At 41.8% G+C, this 18833-nt stretch overlaps 1 pseudogene; it reads right to left on the bottom strand.

Annotated features, from left to right (window-relative positions):
• Nucleotides 1–5: 5 nt before the first annotated feature.
• Nucleotides 6–17125, bottom strand: LOC109439892 (butyrophilin-like protein 3; annotated as a pseudogene).
• Nucleotides 17126–18833: the final 1708 nt, after the last annotated feature.

Raw genomic sequence — 18833 nt, 5'->3', positions numbered from 1 at the left:
GTCTCTGGTCTTCACTATCCCCTAGGATGGGAATTCCTGTCCTTGTTTTACAGGTGATGAGCCAGAGAGCTTCTTATTGTCAAAGGTCCTTTGGCTGCAGAGTTGGTCCAAACCAAATGCATCATCAGCCTTCTTCCCTCCGTGCCTCAGGGCAGCTGACCCTGACCCCACATGGATGGGCCAGCCGCCTCATCTGGAAGTCATGCTGCTGTCTGCTGCAGGGCTCTGGGGCCTGAGAGGAAGCTCAGTGTCCTGAGGGAGACTGTGAGGTGTGATTCCCTCTGGGCAGGAAGGGTGTGGTCACCTGTGGGGAAGGCTCCAGGTTGTCTGTGTCACAAGGCGCTTCTTTCTCTGATCCCGGGGACACTGGGCAGGTCACTATGGGAGTCACATTTTCCTCATCGTTCACATCATGCTGGATGTAGGGCCTCGATAACTCTGAAAACTGATGTGTCAGGGTGTCAATGTGGGATTGATCACTTACGTTGAAGAAGGAGATGGTTCCACTCTTGTAGTCTAAGAAGACCCCCACTCATGTAGGGGGTTTTCCTAGAGAAAGGATGATTCTGTAAGGGTTAAAAGTGAGATAGCAATGTTCGCTATTCAGTCCAATCACCCAGTACCCATTGTACAGACACAAAATCTGATATGCCTCCTTCCTGTCCACATTGTCCCGGCACACTCCCACACACCACATTACATTGTGTCCCACATCCACCTCCCAGTAATGGTTTCCTGCCTAGACTTGCTGAGTAGTCATCACACACATCCTTGTGCATCTCTTCTTGTCCGAGTAGGTCACCTCCTGGCAAGTGTTCTTATAGCGCACAGTTTTCAGATCAGAAATGTGAAGCTGGGGGTGAGCCATCTCTGGGTCCAGAGGCATCTCCTCTGGGGTGTCATAGGGAGAGAGAGCATGAGTCACTGAGGAGGGACCTGGGCTGTATGCAGAGGTCACCCCCTCCTTCTGAAGACTGGCTCAGGGTGGGATCAGGTGAGGTCCCAGAGCTAGAGGCTCCATCAGACACAGACCCCTGCCCCTCCCTCATCTTCAATGGGGCCCTAGGGCCTCACAAGTGCCTGATGGTGCTTAACCGTGAGCTCAGCATTAGACTTTATGAGACCTGTATCATCCCCTCTAACCAGCTTCCTGCTGTCCTCAAAACTGACAAACTTCACCTTCTTTCCCCTCAGTCCATCCCCTTGGCCAGTCACCAGTGACCTCAGTTCCCTGGAGCTTAGCTGCTGACCCCTACCCTGGCTGACCCAGCCCCCTGCCCTCTCCCCTCCTAGTCCTGAGTCAAGGAATAAGTCTGGGGCAGTTGTCCCTCGGGATGGATCTGGGCCTCACAGATTTATAATCTGCAGTCCAGTGTGTCTCAGTGTTACTGTTCCCCTTGTCTGTCTCTGGTCGGCTCCCTCTCCGATGCCCGCACAAGGCTCTGTCCCACTATCACCCCTCAGGCATTGGTACCTGCTTGTTTCTGCGCCTCTTTCAATTCTGAAAACAAGCAGACAGAGAAGGAGGGTCAGTGCTCACAGGGAGAGCAGGAGGCAGGGAGATAGGACACCAGGGCGGTTAACCTTTGTGGGTCTCATGGGTCCACCAGAGATCTGCTGAAGGCCATGGGGTTCCCTACAAATACACCTCAACCAGCCTCTGCAGACAGTTTCAGGGTCCCCATCATAAGACTGTCTCTGCAGAAACCCATGGCCTCTGGGTCTCAAGATTCATAAACTAGGGACTTGTAAGGAGAGATAATGGGGGTGGAGTGAATAACTTCTCTTACCTGCTTCTCCATGCTTCTTTTTCCTGTCTGAAAACCAAAAACACAGAAGAGGCTGAAATCACAGAACAGGGGCCCAGGGGAGAGGAAAGCTCTACAACACTCTTACTCAGTTCCTGGTGTTTCCATGACACAAAAGGCAGAATATTCTGCGCCTATACAAACCTGAAAGGCTGGTCTCAAAGTATCAAGCCAGACAGGAGGCTGCAGGAGATGCCCCCCAGTTTCTTCCCCATTCTGGGTCCACAACCTCAGATAACTCATGAAATCTATGGTTCCTCTCCCCACAGAATGTACCAATATGCAAATTGTGCAGACAATTTATAGGGGATTTCAGGATCCCAATGCCCATTGTACCCCCCTACCTGTCTGAGGATCAGTTCGTTAGTCAATGGATAGGGGTTGAAACACCTGCCCTCACTGGCCTGACCATCCTTCCCGTGCAGTCTGGAGCCAAGACAGCCCCCAGGTGGTTCAAACTGGGGAACAGGAGGGATCCAGGCCAACTGTGGGGAAGGCTCAGAACATGATAAGACACTTACCCAATTCTGTCCAGATTTTCCCTGAAACAGAAACAATATCCAGTGATTGACACAAGAATGTGTAAGGTACAAACACGGCCTTGGCTCATTGCTCAGGGGGATGAGCTGTGGGTGAATGATGGGGGTTCTTCTAGAACTCTCCTTTTGTGCCCCCATCCCCACACCCCTATCCTAAGCCTCTCTCTCTGGGGTAAAAGAACAGATCAGGAACATTCATGCTGAAGGTAGGGGCTGACTTCTGGGATCCTGTGAAGGTGGAGATGGAGGTCATCAGGGAGAAGGGATGATAATATATACAAGAAGCTGGAGTGAAAATGGGATCATGGCACATATTCTCAAGGAGCAGTATCATCTCCAAGGAGGAAAAAAACTAGTTCTTATTGAAACGGAATATAATTTTATCATGTTGTCTTCAATTTTATTCTTTTCAAGTAATTTAAACTGTTTTACTGGAATCTTGGTGATTTTATAAATTTATGTCAGCCCTACAGGTGGTGAAAATCATTCTTTCCCTAATTCTGGGCACTCTGTGAGGAAGATGGGCCTGGTGGGGCTGGCATTTCCTAAGGGAGCCATTTCCGGCCAGCCTGGAGTGGGGGGAGGACTGTAGATGCTGTGGCCCAGGTGATGGGGCCCTGGAGCCTGGGGCTGAAATAACAGACCCAGGAGGTGTGTGGGAGAATCCATCCCCGCCCTGCTGGATGCATGAGTAAGCCATGGGCCCCTGCTTCTCTTTCCCACTTACCTTTCAATCTGTAGAAGGAAATTATCAGACCAATGACACCAACACACAGGACAGGAAGGAGTATTCCCAGTAAAATAAATCGCAGGCGCCAGGATATGGCCTGGAAAATCGCCTCTGAAAAACAGTTCCATAGATCCCTTAGATACCACTGAACAGTAAAAGCAGTTTGACTCTCATTTAAGGGATCATCTCAGACCCCAAGATTGAAAAGATATTTTCTATAATTTCTTGTACATGTTTAAAACATTGTTCTTCTTCATAATTCTTGCTCCATCTGGATTTTATTGTTGAATATAAAATGAGGTAGAAGTTCAATTTTATTTTCTTCTAAACAGATAACAACTATGCAGGCATCATTTATTTGAATGAACTTTCCTTCACATGCTATTGCATGCAATGTCGCTTCTATTTTATACATCTTCATAAGAGTTTGCAAACATTTTATTAGATATATAAAATTTATTAAAAGACACTAAGCACAACTAAAGTAAGCACAGCAATGTAACTTCTTGCAGGTAACAAGAGGCAATATTTTAAAGATACCATTTATTCCAGAATTGGTCTACATATTCAATATAATTCTATTGAAAATCTCAATAGCATTTTCTTAGAACTAGACAAGTTGATTACAAATTTATGTGCATGTACCTGGTGAAAGTTCGTAAATATTCCATGTGTGCTTCAAAATAATGATTTTTGTGGGTGAAGTCTTCTTCTAAGAATGTCTATTAGATCAGGACTGTTAATTTGTATATCAAATATTCTACAACCTTACTAATTACATCTACTTATTTAATCAGTTCTAGAACTCACAGTATTTCCATTTATTCTTATACTTCTGTTGATTTTTGCTTTGTATATGTTGAGGTATACTATAAGGTGCATATATATTTACATGTTTCATAGTTTTCCAGTGAATAAACTTTATGTTTCTGAAATAACTATCATAATAATGCTTTTTTTCCTTAAGACTTTTTTTCTTGACTCTAACATATCTACAATGATATTCCTTTGGTTAACATTTGTCTGTTATGCTTTTTCTATTTTTAAAATGTTTCAGTGAATAGCTCATTGTATTACAATTTTCTCTAAGAATTGCAACCATTGAGATTTTTTGAAATTCCTGTCTGACATTCTTTGTCTTTTAACTGGCAAATTAACTCATTTTGTATTGATTGTGATTACTGACATATTTGAGGTTACATTAATTACCCTTATTATTTTTAAATCCTTCCTGAATTATCCACTTTTTATTATATTCTGTTTCACAGAGCAATGTTTTAGTATCTATTTAGGTGCATTTATTTTTTTAATGAGCAAACAGTTTTTTTCCTCTGTCCCTCAAGTTAGCTTTCTTAAATTTTATGTGTGTTGATTTTGGAGGGTTGCATCATGAAGATGATCATGTGATGAAGGAAATAATTGGTTCTAATCCACTGCAATTGTAAATGATTGTTTCCACGTAATCAAATTTTATGATATTATCTTTATATCTCACCGATCTTTGGCTTTGAAAATTAATCATTAAAACCGAACAATACTACACAACAATCCTGAAATAGAGGCTCTGAGCAACATGCACCCCTCCTCCACTCCTACTCCTCCCCACTCACCTCTTATCCATACCCTGGATTCCACCTCTCGGCTCTGGTCAGGGTACTGGATAGAACATGATACGCTCCCAGCATTTTCTTGGACTATAAGGGAAGTCTCCACATCAAACAGACCCTTTCTGTCTGCATTCACGTTTGAGTCTGAGGGCAAATCATGTCCTTGGGGGCCTTTCCACTTCACTGGGGAAACCAGCCTGAGGACTTGCAGAGTAGCTGGATGCCTCCATCAACATATCCCATGATAGAAACCAGAGGAGCTGAGCCCAATGCTGGGGAGTAAACAGGAAATGGATGAAAGCAAAGATCGTTTTCCAAGGCCACAGAATTTCTCACCAGGTTCATCAGGTACATAAAACCCCACCCCCGTGGCCATTTCTCTCTTATACACACATAGACTTATAACAGTTGTAAGCCTTTCCATGGTCTTCGTTCACTCAACATGAATTTAACAGTTACTATGTACATGGATATTCCTAAACACTAAATATGATGAAGAAATAAGATATAGTCCATTCTAATGAAGAGCTTGCTGACTAAGAAAGGAGACAACTATTAACAAATGCACATCATTGTGAAGTGTGCAGAGAGGAAGCGTGGTCAAGTTAGCATGTGGAGACAGTGATTGTCAACGGAAGTCATGGTTTCCTGGAGGTGACATTTGCGCTCTGTTGTGCCAGATGAATAAAAGGTTTTAAAGTGAACAAAGAGAAAAAGGGAGAAGCATGACAGGCAGACGGCCCAGTAGACACCATGTCATGAGGAGTGGACAGGTCATATTATGCCCAAGGACCTCTGAGCATTTGCCATGTCAATACTGTGATGTGCAACAGGGGATAGGTGTGAGGTCTGGGGGAGGGACAGTGGCAGGATATGGATGGGTGCACTGACCTAAAGAGTGTGGACCATTGTCCTGTAGGCACTGCAGAGCTGTTGGCTGGCTTCCAGATAAGAGTTGTGAGCAGACATGCATCTTAGAGAACCTCCCAGGCAGCAGTATGGAGGGGGGTCAGTGGGAACACTCAGAATTAAAGCAGCCAGACAGATGGTCACTGAAGTCAGTACGGTGAGAGATGAGAAGGTCTGGAATAGAACACTGTGAGAAGGGGAGAGACAGGTGCAGGGAGATAAATTTCACAGGACTAACAAGAGGATGAGGGAGGGTTTCGCCTGACCTCCAGACTTGTGAATTGAGAGACTATGGAGAGTACCCTACACAGGGGTAACCTCTGTTTGAGGATTTCTTATTGCAAATAAATGTTTGTTGAGTGAATGAAAGAAGGAAATATGGTATAAGCACTAAGGAAGGGGGTTCCAATAAGATGGTATAGACTAATCTCTCCCTGCTCCTCCCCCTATGTAGAATTATAAACCCTGGAAATAACACAAGAGGCAACCACAGGAGAACTCTGAAAGGTGGAAAAAGGTAGATGAACTGACTATGGTCTCAGACCTGGAGGACCAACACAGAACAGCTGAACTGCTTATGGTCCACGTCCCCTTCACTTTGAGACAATTTTTTCTCTTTGTAACTGGGATGGGTCTCCTGAAGGCAACATATAATTGGGTTTTGTTTTTTAAACCATTCCACTACTCTGTGCCTTTTGATTGGTGAGTTCAGTCCATTTACATTTAGGGTGATTATTGATATATGAGGACTTACTACAACCATTTTAACTGTTGTTTTTCTGGATGCTCTGTATCTCCATTGTTTCTTTTTTCCTGTCTGCTATTTCAGTTTGGTGACTTTCTATGATTCTCTTCTCCATTTCCTCTATTTATGTTACGTGTCTCACCTCTAGATTTGTTTTGATTACAATTAGGTTTATGTAAAAATAAGTGTTTCATAAATAAATCGTCCTTTTTCTTCTGGTTGCATCTCATCTTCATTCACCTGTAGAAGTTCAGTCCTTTTCCTCCTTCCCTTTTGTTTCTGTTGTCACAAATTATCCCTTTTTGTGTTGGGCGTTTATTTCCAAATTGCAGAAGTTACATTTTTTGAAATGCCTTTTCCCCTTTAACCTTTATGTTATAATTAAGTGTTTAACACCCTATTCTGAAATAAAGTTGCAATTTCCTGCTTCTGTTTGTCTGTTTGTCGTGTTACTCAAAATTTTCTATACTTTTTTCTCTTTGTTTCAGAGAAAAGAGCTCCTTTCAGCATTTCTTCTAATGAAGGTCTTGTGGTGGTAAATTCCCTCGGCTTTTGTTTGTCTGGAAAAGCCTTTATTTCTCCTTCATATCTAAAGGATAACTTTCTTGGATATATTATTCTTTGTTGGTTATTTCTCTCTTTCAAGATTTTGAATATCTAATTCTACTGTCTCCTAGCTTTTAGGGTTTCTGCTGAACAATCCAATGATAAACTCATGGAATTTCCTTTAAGGTTACCATCTTCTTTTCCATGGCTTCCGTGAGAATTCTTTCTTTGTCATTAATTTTTGATGATTTTAAAATAACGTGCCTTGGAGAGTCCTTTTTGGAGTGACATAATTATGTGCTCTGTTAGTTTCTTATTTATTTATTTATTTATTTATTTATTTATTTTTAATTTACTGGGGTGACAATTGTTAGTAAAATTACATAGATTTCAGGTGTACAATTCTGTATTACATCATCTATAAATCCCATTGTGTGTTCACCACCCAGTCAGTTCTCCTTCCACCACCATATATTTGATCCCCCTTATGCTCATCTCCCACCCCCCATCCCCTTTAACCTCCGGTAACCACTAAACTATTGTCTGTGTCTGTGAGTTTCTGTTTCTCATTTGTTTGTCTTGTTCTTTTGTTGTTTTTGGTTTATATACCACATATCAGTGAAATCACATGGTTCTCTGCTTTTTCTGTCTGATTGATTTCACTCAGCATTACACTCTCAAGATCCATCCATGTTGTCACAAATGTTCCTGTATCATCTTTTCTTACCGCCGAATAGTATTCCATTGTGTATATATACCACAACTTCTTTATCCATTCATCTATCAAAGGACATTTTGGTTGTTTCCATGTGTTGGCCTCCGTAAACAAAGCGGCAGTGAGCATTGGAGCACACGTGTCTTTATGTATAAACGTTTTCAGATTTTTTGGGTAGATACCCAGGAGAGGGACTGCTGGGTCATATGGCAATTCTATTCGTAATTTTTTGAGGAACCTCCACACTGCCTTCCATAACAGCTGCCCAGTCTGCATTCCCACCAATAGTGTATGAGGGTTCCTTTTTCTCCACAGCCTCTCCAACACTTGCTACTATTTGTCTTGTTGATGATAGCCATTCTGACTAGGGTGAGGTGATATCTCATTGTGGTTTTTATTTGCATTTCTCTGATGATTAGTGATGTTGAGCATTTTTTCATGTGTCTATTTGCCATTTGTATGTCCTCTTTGGAGAAATGTCTCTTCAGGTCCTCTGCCCATTTCTCAATTGGGTTGTTTGTTTTTTTGTTGTTAAGTTGCATGAGTTCCTTGCATATTTTGGACATTAGCCCCTTATCAGAGGCACTGTTTCCAAAAATCTTCTCCCATTCAGTTGGTTGCCTCTTTATTTTGTCAATGGTTTCTTTTGCTGTGAGAAGCTTTTAAGTTTCACATAGTCCCATTCGTTTATTTTAGCTTTTACTTCCATTGCCTTTGGAGTCAAATTCATAAAATGCTCTTTGAACCCACGGTCCATAAGTTTAGTACCTATGTTTTCTTCTATGCAGTTTATTGTGTCAGGTCTTATGCTTAAGTCTGATCCATTTTGAATTAATTTTGGTACATGGTGACAAATAGCAGTCCAGTTTCATTCTTTTGCACGTGGTTATCCAATTCTGCCAGCACCATTTATTGAAGAGGCTGTCTTTCCTCCATTGTATGTTTTTAGCTTCTTTGTCAAAAATTATCTGTCCATATTCATGTGGTTTTATTTCTGGGTTCTCAATTCTATTCCATTGGTCTATGTGTCTGTTTTTCTGCCAATACCATGCTGTTTTGATTATTGTAGCCCTGTAGTACAAGCTAAAGTCAGGAAGTGTGATACCTCCATTATTGTTCCTTTTTCTTAAGATTGCTTTGGCTATTCGGGGTCTTTTGTGGTTCCAAACAAATCTGATGATTTTTTGTTCTATTTCTTTAAAAAATGACATTGGGATTTTGATGGGGATTGCATTGAATCTGTATATAGCTTTGGGTAATACGGCCATTTTAACTATGTTGATTCTTCCAATCCATGAGCACGGAATGTCTTTCCATTTCTTGGTGTATTCTTCAATTTCTTTCAAAAATGTCTTATAGTTTTCAGCATATAGGTCTTTCACATCCTTGGTTAAGTTTATTTCTAGGTATTTTATTCTTTTTGCTGCAATTGCAAAAGCAATTGTTTTTTGTATTTCTTTTTGTGAGATTTCATTGTTAGTATATAGGAAAGCAATGGACTTTTGTGCGTTGATTTTGTAGCCAGCAACTTTACTGTATTCGTTGGTTGTTTCTAATAGCTTTTTGGTGGAGTCTTTAGGGTTTTCTATATATAGCATCATGTCATCTGCAAAGAGTGATAATTTAACTTCTTCATTCCCAATTTGGATGCCTTTTATTTCTTTCTCTTGCCTGACTGCTCTGGCAAGGACTTCCAACAATATGTTGAAAAGCAGAGGTAATAGGGGACAGCCCTGTCATGTTCCTGAATATAGAGCAAAGGGCTTCAGTTTTTCACCATTAATTATGAGATTAGCAGAGGGCTTGTCATCTATGGCCTTTATTATGTTAAGCTATTTTCCTTCTATACCTATTTTATTAAGTGTTTTAATCATAAATGGATGTTGTATCTTGTCAAATCCTTTTTCTGCATCAGTTGATATAATCATATGGTTTTTGTCCTTTATTTTGTTTATGTGATGTATCACATTGATGGATTTGTGGATGTTGAACCATCCTTGTGCCGCGGGGATGAACCTCACTTGGTCGTGATGAATAATCTTTTTAATGTATTGTTGTATTCAAATTGCTAGAATTTTATTTAGGATTTTTGCATCGGTATTCATCAGAGATATTGGTCTGTAGTTTTCTTTTTTTGTGCTGTCCTTACCAGGTTTTGGTATCAGGGTAATGTTGGCCTCATAAAATGAGTTAAGGAGATCATATGGTATTTGTCTTTCTCTTTCTGACTTATTATCTCACTTATATGCGGAATCTAAAGAAAAGAATAAGTGAATGAACTAATCAGAGACAGTTTTGGAAACATGGAGGAAAAACAGAGGGTTGCTAGAGGGGCGGGGGGTGGGGATAAGGGGAAGGTGAGACGTTTTGGGAACGTACGGGGGGATGGTGGATGGGGGGAGGAGGGTTCACACAGTGTGAGGGATGTAAATGATAAATGTCTAAGTTTTGCTCTGTCTTGTGCACCTGAAACTAATTAAAAAACAAATAAAATTAAAAAAAATGAGTTAAGGAGTACTGTCTCTTCTTCAATTTTTTGGAAGAGTTTGAGCAGAATTGGTATTAGATTCTCTTTGAAGGTTTGTTAGAATTCACTAGTGAAGCCATCTGGTCCCGGACTTTTGCTTTTGGGAAGGTTTTGAATGGCTGATTCAATTTCGTTACTGGTGATCGGTCTGTTTAGATTTTCTAGTTCTTCATGGTTCAGCCTTGGAAGGCTATATGTTTCTAAGAACTTGTCTGTTTCTTCTAGGTTATTGAATTTGGTGGCATATAGTCCTTCATAGTATTCTTGGATGATCCTTTGTATTTCTGTGGTGTCCGTGATAACTTCCCCTTTTACGTTTCTGATTTTGTTAATTAGCGTCTTCTCTCTTTTTATCTTAGTGAGTCTAGCCAAGGGTTTGTCAATTTCGTTAATCTTTTCAAAGAACCAGCTCTTTGTCACATTAATTTTTTCTATTGTCTTTTTGTTCTCTATTTCATTTAGTTCTGCTCTGATTTGTGTTATTTCCTTTGTTCTGCTGACCTTGGGTTTCACTTGTTCTTCTTTTTCTAGTTCTTTAATGTGTAACATGAGGTTATTTATTTGGCATTTTCTTGTTTCTTGAGATAGGCCTGTAATGAGATAAATTTCCCTCTTAAAACTGCTTTCGCTGCATCCCAAAAATTTTGGTAGGATGTATTTTCATTGTGATTTGTTTCTATGTATCTTTGGATCTCTCCTCTAATTTCTTCTTTGACCCGGTCATTCTTTTAAAGTATGTTGTTTAATCTCCATGTGTTTGTGTTTTTTCCTACTTTCTTTTTGCAATTGATATCCAATTTCAAAGCCTTGTGATCAGATAATATGCTTGGACTGATTTCAATCTTCTTAAATTTGCTGAGGCTGATTTTATGTCCCAATATATGGTCTATCCTTGAGAATGTTCTGTGTACACTAGAAAAGAATGTATAGTCTGGTGTTTTAGGATGAAGTGCTCTATAAATGTCAATTATATCCATTTCATCTAATGTGTCATTTAGGACTGCTATTTCGTTATTTATTTTCTGTTTGGATGATCTATCCATAGCTGTCAATGACGTATTTAAGTCCCCTAGTATAATTGTGTTTTGGTCAATTTCTCCCTTTAGTTCTGTTAGTAGTTGCTTGGTGTATTTCGGTGCTCCCTGATTGGGGGCATAAATATTGATGACTGTTATGTCTTCTTGTTGTACAGTCCCCTTCACCATTATGAAATGTCCATCTTTGTCTCTTATTATCTTTTTCACCTGGGAGTCTGTTTCATCTGATATCATTATGGCTACACCTGATTTTCTCTGGGTACCATTTGCTTGGAGTGTCAATTTCCACCCTTTCACTTTGAGTCTATGCTTGTCCCTGTAGCTGAGATGTGTCTCTTGGAGACAGCATATGGTTGGGTTTAATTTTTTGATCCATTCTGCTACTCTGGGCCTTTTTATTGGTGAGTTCAGTCCATTTACATTTAGGGTGATTATTGATATGTGAGGATATCCTTTCATTCTATCTTTAGTTTTCTGGTAAGGCTGTGTCTCCATTGTTTCTCTGCCTTTTTGTTGTTGTCTATTATTTCCGTGTGGTGATTTTCTGTGATGTTTCCCTCTGTTTATTTTTTTATTACAGTATATATTTCAGTTCTGGATTTTTTTTGAGTGGTTACCCTTAAGTTTATGTGAAAGAAAGTTTGATATTTAGAGTATTCCGTTTTCTTCAGCACGCTTACTTTCTCCATTCCCATATTCCGGTTCAGGCCTTTACTCTCCCCTTTTTATGTTTTGGTTGCCACAAATTGTCCCTGTTGATGGTGATCGAATAGCCTCCTTTAGTATTTCTTGTATTGCAGGTTGTGTATTAGAAAATTCCCTCAGCTTCTGTATGTCTGGAAAGGTCTTTATTCCTCCTTCATATCTAAAGGATATCTTTGCTGGATATATTATTCTTGGCTCATAATTTCTCTCTTTCAATAGTTTGAATATTTGGTTCCACTCCCTTTCTGGCTTGTAGAGTTTCTGCTGAAAAATCTGATGGTAATCTAATGCGCTTTCCTTTGTAAGTTACCGTCTTCTTTTCTCTGGCTTCCTTGAGGATTCTTTCTTTTCGTTGATTTTAGACAGCTTCAATACATGTGCCTTGGAGAAGGCCTGTTGGGATTGAGGTAATTAGGTGTTCTATTTGCTTCTTGGATTCGAGGGTCCAGTTCTGTCCACAAGTTTGGGAAGTTCTCGTCGACGATTTGTTTGAATATATTCTCTGTTCCCTTCTCTCTTTCTTCTCCTTCTGGTATGCCCATTATTCTTATATTGCTCTTTCTGATGGTGTCAGAAAGTTCTTGTTGAGTTCTTTCATTTCTTTCAGTCTCAAGTCTCTTTCTTCTTCCATCTGTGTAATTTCCAGGTTTCTATCTTCGATGTCACTGATTCTTTCCTCCATCTGGTCAACTCTACTATGTAAGCCGGTTATTTCATTCTTAATTTCTTCTATTGAGCTCTTAAGCTCCAGAAATTCTATTTGGTTCCTTTTTAAAATTTCAATCTCTTTCGTAAAATGCTCATGCTGTTCTGTGATTGTAATTCTGAGTTCATTTAACTGCCTATCTGTGTTTTCTTGCATCTCGTTGAGTTTTTTCAGAACTGCAATCTTGAATTCTCTGTCATTTAAGTCACATATTTCTGTATCTTTAAGTGCCTTTTCTGGAGACTTTTCATTTTCTTTCTGAGCTATCTTGTTGCTTGGTTATTCATGGAAATTACTGATTTACTATTTCTCTTCCTAGATATCTACAGGAGTGGCTTCTGCAACAGGTTGATAGGAAGAGGTCTTTCTTTTGTTTTCCAGTACTTGTTGGTAGAATGTTTTATTTTTTCTCCAACTGCAGCCTATTTTTCTTCTCCCACATGGTAGTGCTATGTTTCTCTGCACTATTTCAGCTTCTCACACAATGGGGGGATTCTCTGGGAGACGGGCGTCCCCTCTGTTAATAGTTCGTCTAGGTCACAGGGCGCAGTGTCCCGGTGGGTATGCGGAGAGCTTTTGATGTTCCAAAGCTCTTCCAGCTCCAGATTCAGAGCCCGTATGTTTCAGCAGTTTTGTTTACTCCTGTAGGTGACTTCGGTAGTGGGCCTCTTCGTCTTTCCTGTCTGCTGTGCAGGGAGTCCTTTGTGGAGTTATTGTTGTTCGATTCATTTGAAATTCCAGGGGAGCTTTACAGAGGCTCACCTCATGCCTCCATTTTTTAGTCTCGACCATCCTCCACTTATTTTCATATGCCCATTTTCAGAGGTCTTGATGTGTGGATCTCTCAGATGAATTTGTGTAGTAAGCAGGGGATTCTTTGTTGAATTATAGTTGTCCAACTTGTTGGGACTTTAAGGGGAGAAACAAAGGAGTCTTCTCACTCTGCCATGAAGCTTAAGTTACCCCTATAACATTCTTGAAATTACAGAATCATGGAGATGGAGAACCACTTTATGATTGCGAGGGGTGGGGGAGGATGGTGGGTGAGGAGGGTGGCTGAGACTACAAAGGCATAGCAGAAGGAAATGGGGGTGTTGAGGATAGCTCTATGTCCTGATGTGGTGGTAGTTACATAAATGTACACATGCAAAAAAAGTGACAGACAGCCATATGTACAAAACAGAAAGAACTGATAGTTTAGGATGCTATCTTCTTACTGAATGACATGAAAACATTTTTAAAAAGACTCCTGATTCAGTATATGACATGAAGTCCCAAGTGTTTTACCATAACACAAAGTTGTGAGTTCTCTGAAATAAGGAACTGACCTGACACCTGCAGCTCCCAGGTGGTCCCATGGTCATTATTCTGGGATCTGTACCAGCATCCATAGAAGCCAGTGTCTGAGAGAGTCACCTTCTTCAGCCTCAGGGAGACATACCCCTCCGCTATGGAGTCCTTCAGCAGCTCAGTTCTCCCTCGATAGGCTGGCATCTGCATATGGTGCTGGTCTTTCCCTTCTCTGTAGAGATGCACCACAGCACGGAAGTGATCTCTGAAGAACTGCACTTCCATGGCCTCTGCACTTGTCTTAGGAGAGAGGAAGCACGAGAACACTGTGTCCTCCCCGACCACGACCTGAATAGGCTTGTCTGGTCCCATCACCTGCCACTGGCCTGTGGAAGGAAGCACAAGAGATAACTGAGCAAAGACCCTGTCTGTGTGTCCTACTCACGGCCAGTGTGTGCCCAGGGGTGCGACATCCATCTTATCTCCTTTCCAAACCATGACCTCCATTTGTACATCCCTTACACTTGACAGAGTACGTGCACATTCCTTACTTCATTCTGTCTCCACAAATATCCGGAGAGGCGTGTGTTATTGACATTCCCATTTCCAAGATAAGAACACAATGTTCAGAGAGACTGACTAAGTTAATCAGGGGCATGAGAGATTTCCCAAATGCGGACCCTCTGACTGGAGAGGAAACTACACCCACATTCTCTTATCGCTGCCCGTCTGCTTCACGGCACACTCACAACAGCCACTTTTCATCTTCTTTGCTAAAAACTAAAGATGATCCATTTTCCAGGAGGGGAGTGTTAACAATAAAATCTCCAGTTAGGTGCAATTTGTTTCCTTCAAGCACATGGTTCGATCTCGTAAACATTTCAATGGTACAAGGAGAGAATGTCTTTGTCCATAGGTTAATCCTTTATTTGTGTTTCCTTATTTTATTTATTTGCTTGTTCTGTCAAATTCTGAGAGACATATATGACAATACGATGAGGAGATTTTGCAGTTTTCACTTTGGAGATTTGCTCTCTGGTGAATTCATAGTGCCTATCCTTCCATGGAGTGTGCTTTATGAACACACCTCTTTGACTGGGAACATCTCTTGTTTAATTCACATGCATGCATTTCTGACATGTGCATAGATGGGTGTGGTGGGGTTTGTATACTCATCAGAGAAAAGGGGGTCACAGTGCAAATTTCCTTTTCAAGCACATGGAAATTCACAAAGTGATCACTTATTTTCAAATACATGAATATTTTAATTTCTTTAATTTCTTTCACCCATTATTTCTTACTTTAAATATGTTTTATAATCTCTCTGAAATGTATTTCAGTCAAACATTTTGAAGGAGAGTCTTATGATATAAAATGTGACTTTGAAGCAGGATCTCTGTTCAGCCACTGACCCATTCCAGCAGACGCTGAGTGGCCCCCCCTTCACCCCACCCTGAGTCCTCCTGCCCTGGGCTGGGCATGTCCCTGCCCTCTGACAGCCCCACCCAGGAGCCTGGCCTCTGCTCCCTGCTGAGGGCTTTCTCTGCCCTTTGGAACCTTCTCAATCTGGTGCAGGGCAGCCCAGAAGTGCTAAAAATTAAACAGTAGTAGTGGGGGTACATGTTCCCAGTGGGGGGCAGCAGGCAGTGGATGTTGGGATGATTCTGGGTTGCCATCTTGTGGCCGCTCAAAAGGTGTTTCCATGTCAGTAACCTACTCATTGGCACCCCCTCTTTTGGTTTTCCTCCTTTCCATCATCACTCTCTTACCTTTGTTCCCCAAATCACCTCCTCACCAGCCCACCTGCACCCAGACCCTTGTCCCTGGTCTGCTTTGGCGGCTCAGCCTAAGTCAGCTGGGCTGCTGCTGTTGTGCCTGCAGGGCCATGGGGGCCCTCGAGCTGAGGAATCTTTTTCTGGAGTGTCCCTGTTTCTCTGTCCAGCCCTTATTGCTGCTGTCATTTTCCTTGCCTCCAGCAGCTCCTTCCACCCTTTACTCTTCTTTCCCCCAGAAACCAGAGAAGAAAAACTGTGTCATTAAACACAGGGTCTCAGCTAATGCAGCGCTGGGCTCCGCTGTATGTACATGAGCTCATGTGATCTCCACAGCAGCCTGATCAGGGTGTGAGGTCATCTCCTGTCACAAGGAGCACATGGACACCTGGGGGAGTCATGAGCCACAAAGTTCCTAAGCAGAGGAAATGAGGGTTTAAAATAAAGTCTTCCTGCTTCTAAGCTCATTTCCATGACACCTGCTACCTCTCCAGGAAGTAGAGCTGTCAGAGAAATTTGTCACAAAATGAATGAGAATGAACATCAGTGAGAGGCTGTCCTGTGAACAAGACATATGGGTTTTGCTGTGGAAACACGGAGCGTGACTTGATTGCCCTTATTTCTCTCTTCTTTTCCATGATTACACAACAGACATAGCAGATGAGTGGCGGAGTGAACCTGTGCAAACTGGACCTTATACGGATGGACACCGGCTTTGCAGAGACGGGTCTACTCCTGCCTCCAGCTTCCTCTCTGTACTTTATTCAGTTATTCAACATCCTACACACCAGCCTTTGTGTTGACCATAACTAGAAGAAGAAAGAAAAGTGGGCTTCTTCTCAGACTATGCCAGGTTACAACTCAGTCCTCACTTGAAGATCTGGACACCTTCCCCCACCCTCAGGTCACATACCACAGGTGTTTCCCACTCAGCGTGTCCTCAGCTGGACCATTATCTTTCCCCCAAACGTCCTAATCAGTGTCTCCTTCTACCCCGGCACCCATGTCAGAACCTGGTGTTCTACTAGAGACCCCTGCCTAAACTCCACGGCCCATCTGGAACAAACATTTAATTTATTCTCCTTCACATCCTTGGTGTGTCCCCTCCCCACACCCAGGCCCCTCTTCACCACTCTTTGCCAGGAGTTCTGGGCTGTTATCACAGTTTACACAGTGCCCGAGACCTTCCCACTGTCCCATGCTTCCCACAGCCCCTGGCATTGACATGTGTCAGCCTGGGACAGAAGTCGGGGAAATGCAAACAAGAAAGATGCCCACCTTGTTCTGGGATCATGTAGCTAAAGAACTCAAAGCATTAACCAAGAAGAGAGTCAGAGAGAGTCCCACCTGGAGGCTTACCTGAGCCCAGTCCCAGGAGACTGAGAAGCAAAGTGAGCACGAGGGTCCCAAGGGCCATGGATGGGTCTGCAGGCTGATCTCATGCTATGGAAACAGATGACAGCAGGGACAGCAGGATGGACTAATTAGAGAGAAGAGGGGTCAGCCCAGCTTCTGAGGTACGTAGCTATGAAGAGGCAGAGCTTGAGCTGATGGCAAGCTGCACCGTTCTTCTTAGAGTCACCTGATATATACATGGCCCTGTCTGTTAGGGGAGAGGGGACTCTGCACTTTGAATCACTGCACTTGTTGGTCAGCCATAAACATCCATCTCAGACCAAGTAAGCAATGATAGAGAAGGGGGGTGGGGTACAGTAGGAGGGGTTTGTCCTGGGTCAATTCTGTGCCCTGCGTGGGTGGCACGGGAGTGTCACATGCAGGGTTATCTTAAGGTCCATTCTGGCAGGTAGAACTGTGTGGTCGTTGGGAATCTAGTCCAAAAAAAGAGGTTGTCCAAGCAGAGGGTAGCAGGTTGTGCAGACAAATAGGTGCCATTCCACAAGGAGTAACCAAGAGCAGGTGAGATGAACATTTCCTGGCACAGCCTGAGGTAATACTTGTACTGTGTGCCCTCTTTTGACTTGATTTCAGGGCCAAGACTCTCATTATGAGGCCAAATGGAGAGGAACTTCCTAGAATAATAAAGGACCTTGTTTTCCAAATACCCGAAGTATTGGGAAAGGTGCCAGGGCAGGTTCAGCCCGTAGGGTAAGGCAAAGACCCGCCCACTCGTCGTTCATTAGACACACTCAGCCAGGGCACCTGCAGTGAGAGAGATGCAGTCTTGCCAAGTATGTGGAAACTGACAGAGTGGTCACTCACTGGGTCAGAAAACAAGTTACCCCAGATACCACCTGAAAAACATATTCTATAACCAGAATGCAATTAACGTGTATAGTGATTTTAAAACATGGGGACCCGATACACTAAGATATTGCTTATAATGTAATTTAAAGTGACTCATGGGTGGAAACAAAATAATAATAAAAACTAGAAAGTAGAATAAACAATAGTAAAATAGTACTCTTCGACTAAAATCGAAAACATGGACAACTCCAAATGTTGATGAGAATGTGGAGCAACAGGAATTCTCATTAATTGCTGGTGGGAATGCAACATAGTACATCCACTTTGGAAGACAGTTCGATAGCTTCTTACAGAAGTAAATAGTTTTACCATATGATCCAGCAAGAGTGCTCCTTGGTATTTATCCGAATGAGTTGAGAACCTATTTGCACAACAAGCCCTGTGCACAGATGTTTATAGCAGCTTTATTCATAATTGCTGCAACTTGGAAGAAATGTCCATCAAAGAGTGAATGCATAGTCAAACTGTGGTACATCCATTCAATGCATATTATTCAGCAATTAAAGCGAAATCAAATATCAAACCATGAAAAGACATGAAAGAATTTTAAATGCATGTTATTAAGTGAAGCTAGTATGAAAAGGCTACATACTATATGGTTCTGATGATATGACATCCTGGAAAAGACAAAACTATGGAGACAGTGAAACGATTAGTGGCTGTCAAGGGTTAGATGGAAGGGACGGATGAAAGGTAGGAATGCAGGGGAATTTTAAGGCCATGAAACTATTTTTTATGACATTACAATGGTGGAAACATGATGTCAGATATTTATCAAAACCCATACAATGTACAACAGAGAGAGTGAACCCTAATATAACCTATGTATTCCCTTTAATAATAATTTGTTAACTTGGCTCATCGTATAACAAATGTACTTACACAGTGCAAGATGTTAAGAGGGGAGATTGTGCACACAAGAACTCTGTATT

This window comes from Rhinolophus sinicus, chromosome 5 (genome assembly GCF_057876585.1).
Source record: "Rhinolophus sinicus isolate RSI-liver-muscle chromosome 5, RSI-T2T, whole genome shotgun sequence".
Classification (NCBI taxonomy): domain Eukaryota; kingdom Metazoa; phylum Chordata; class Mammalia; order Chiroptera; family Rhinolophidae; genus Rhinolophus; species Rhinolophus sinicus.
Note: the sequence above shows the minus strand (reverse complement) of the source record. Positions and strands in the feature narration are given on the sequence as shown.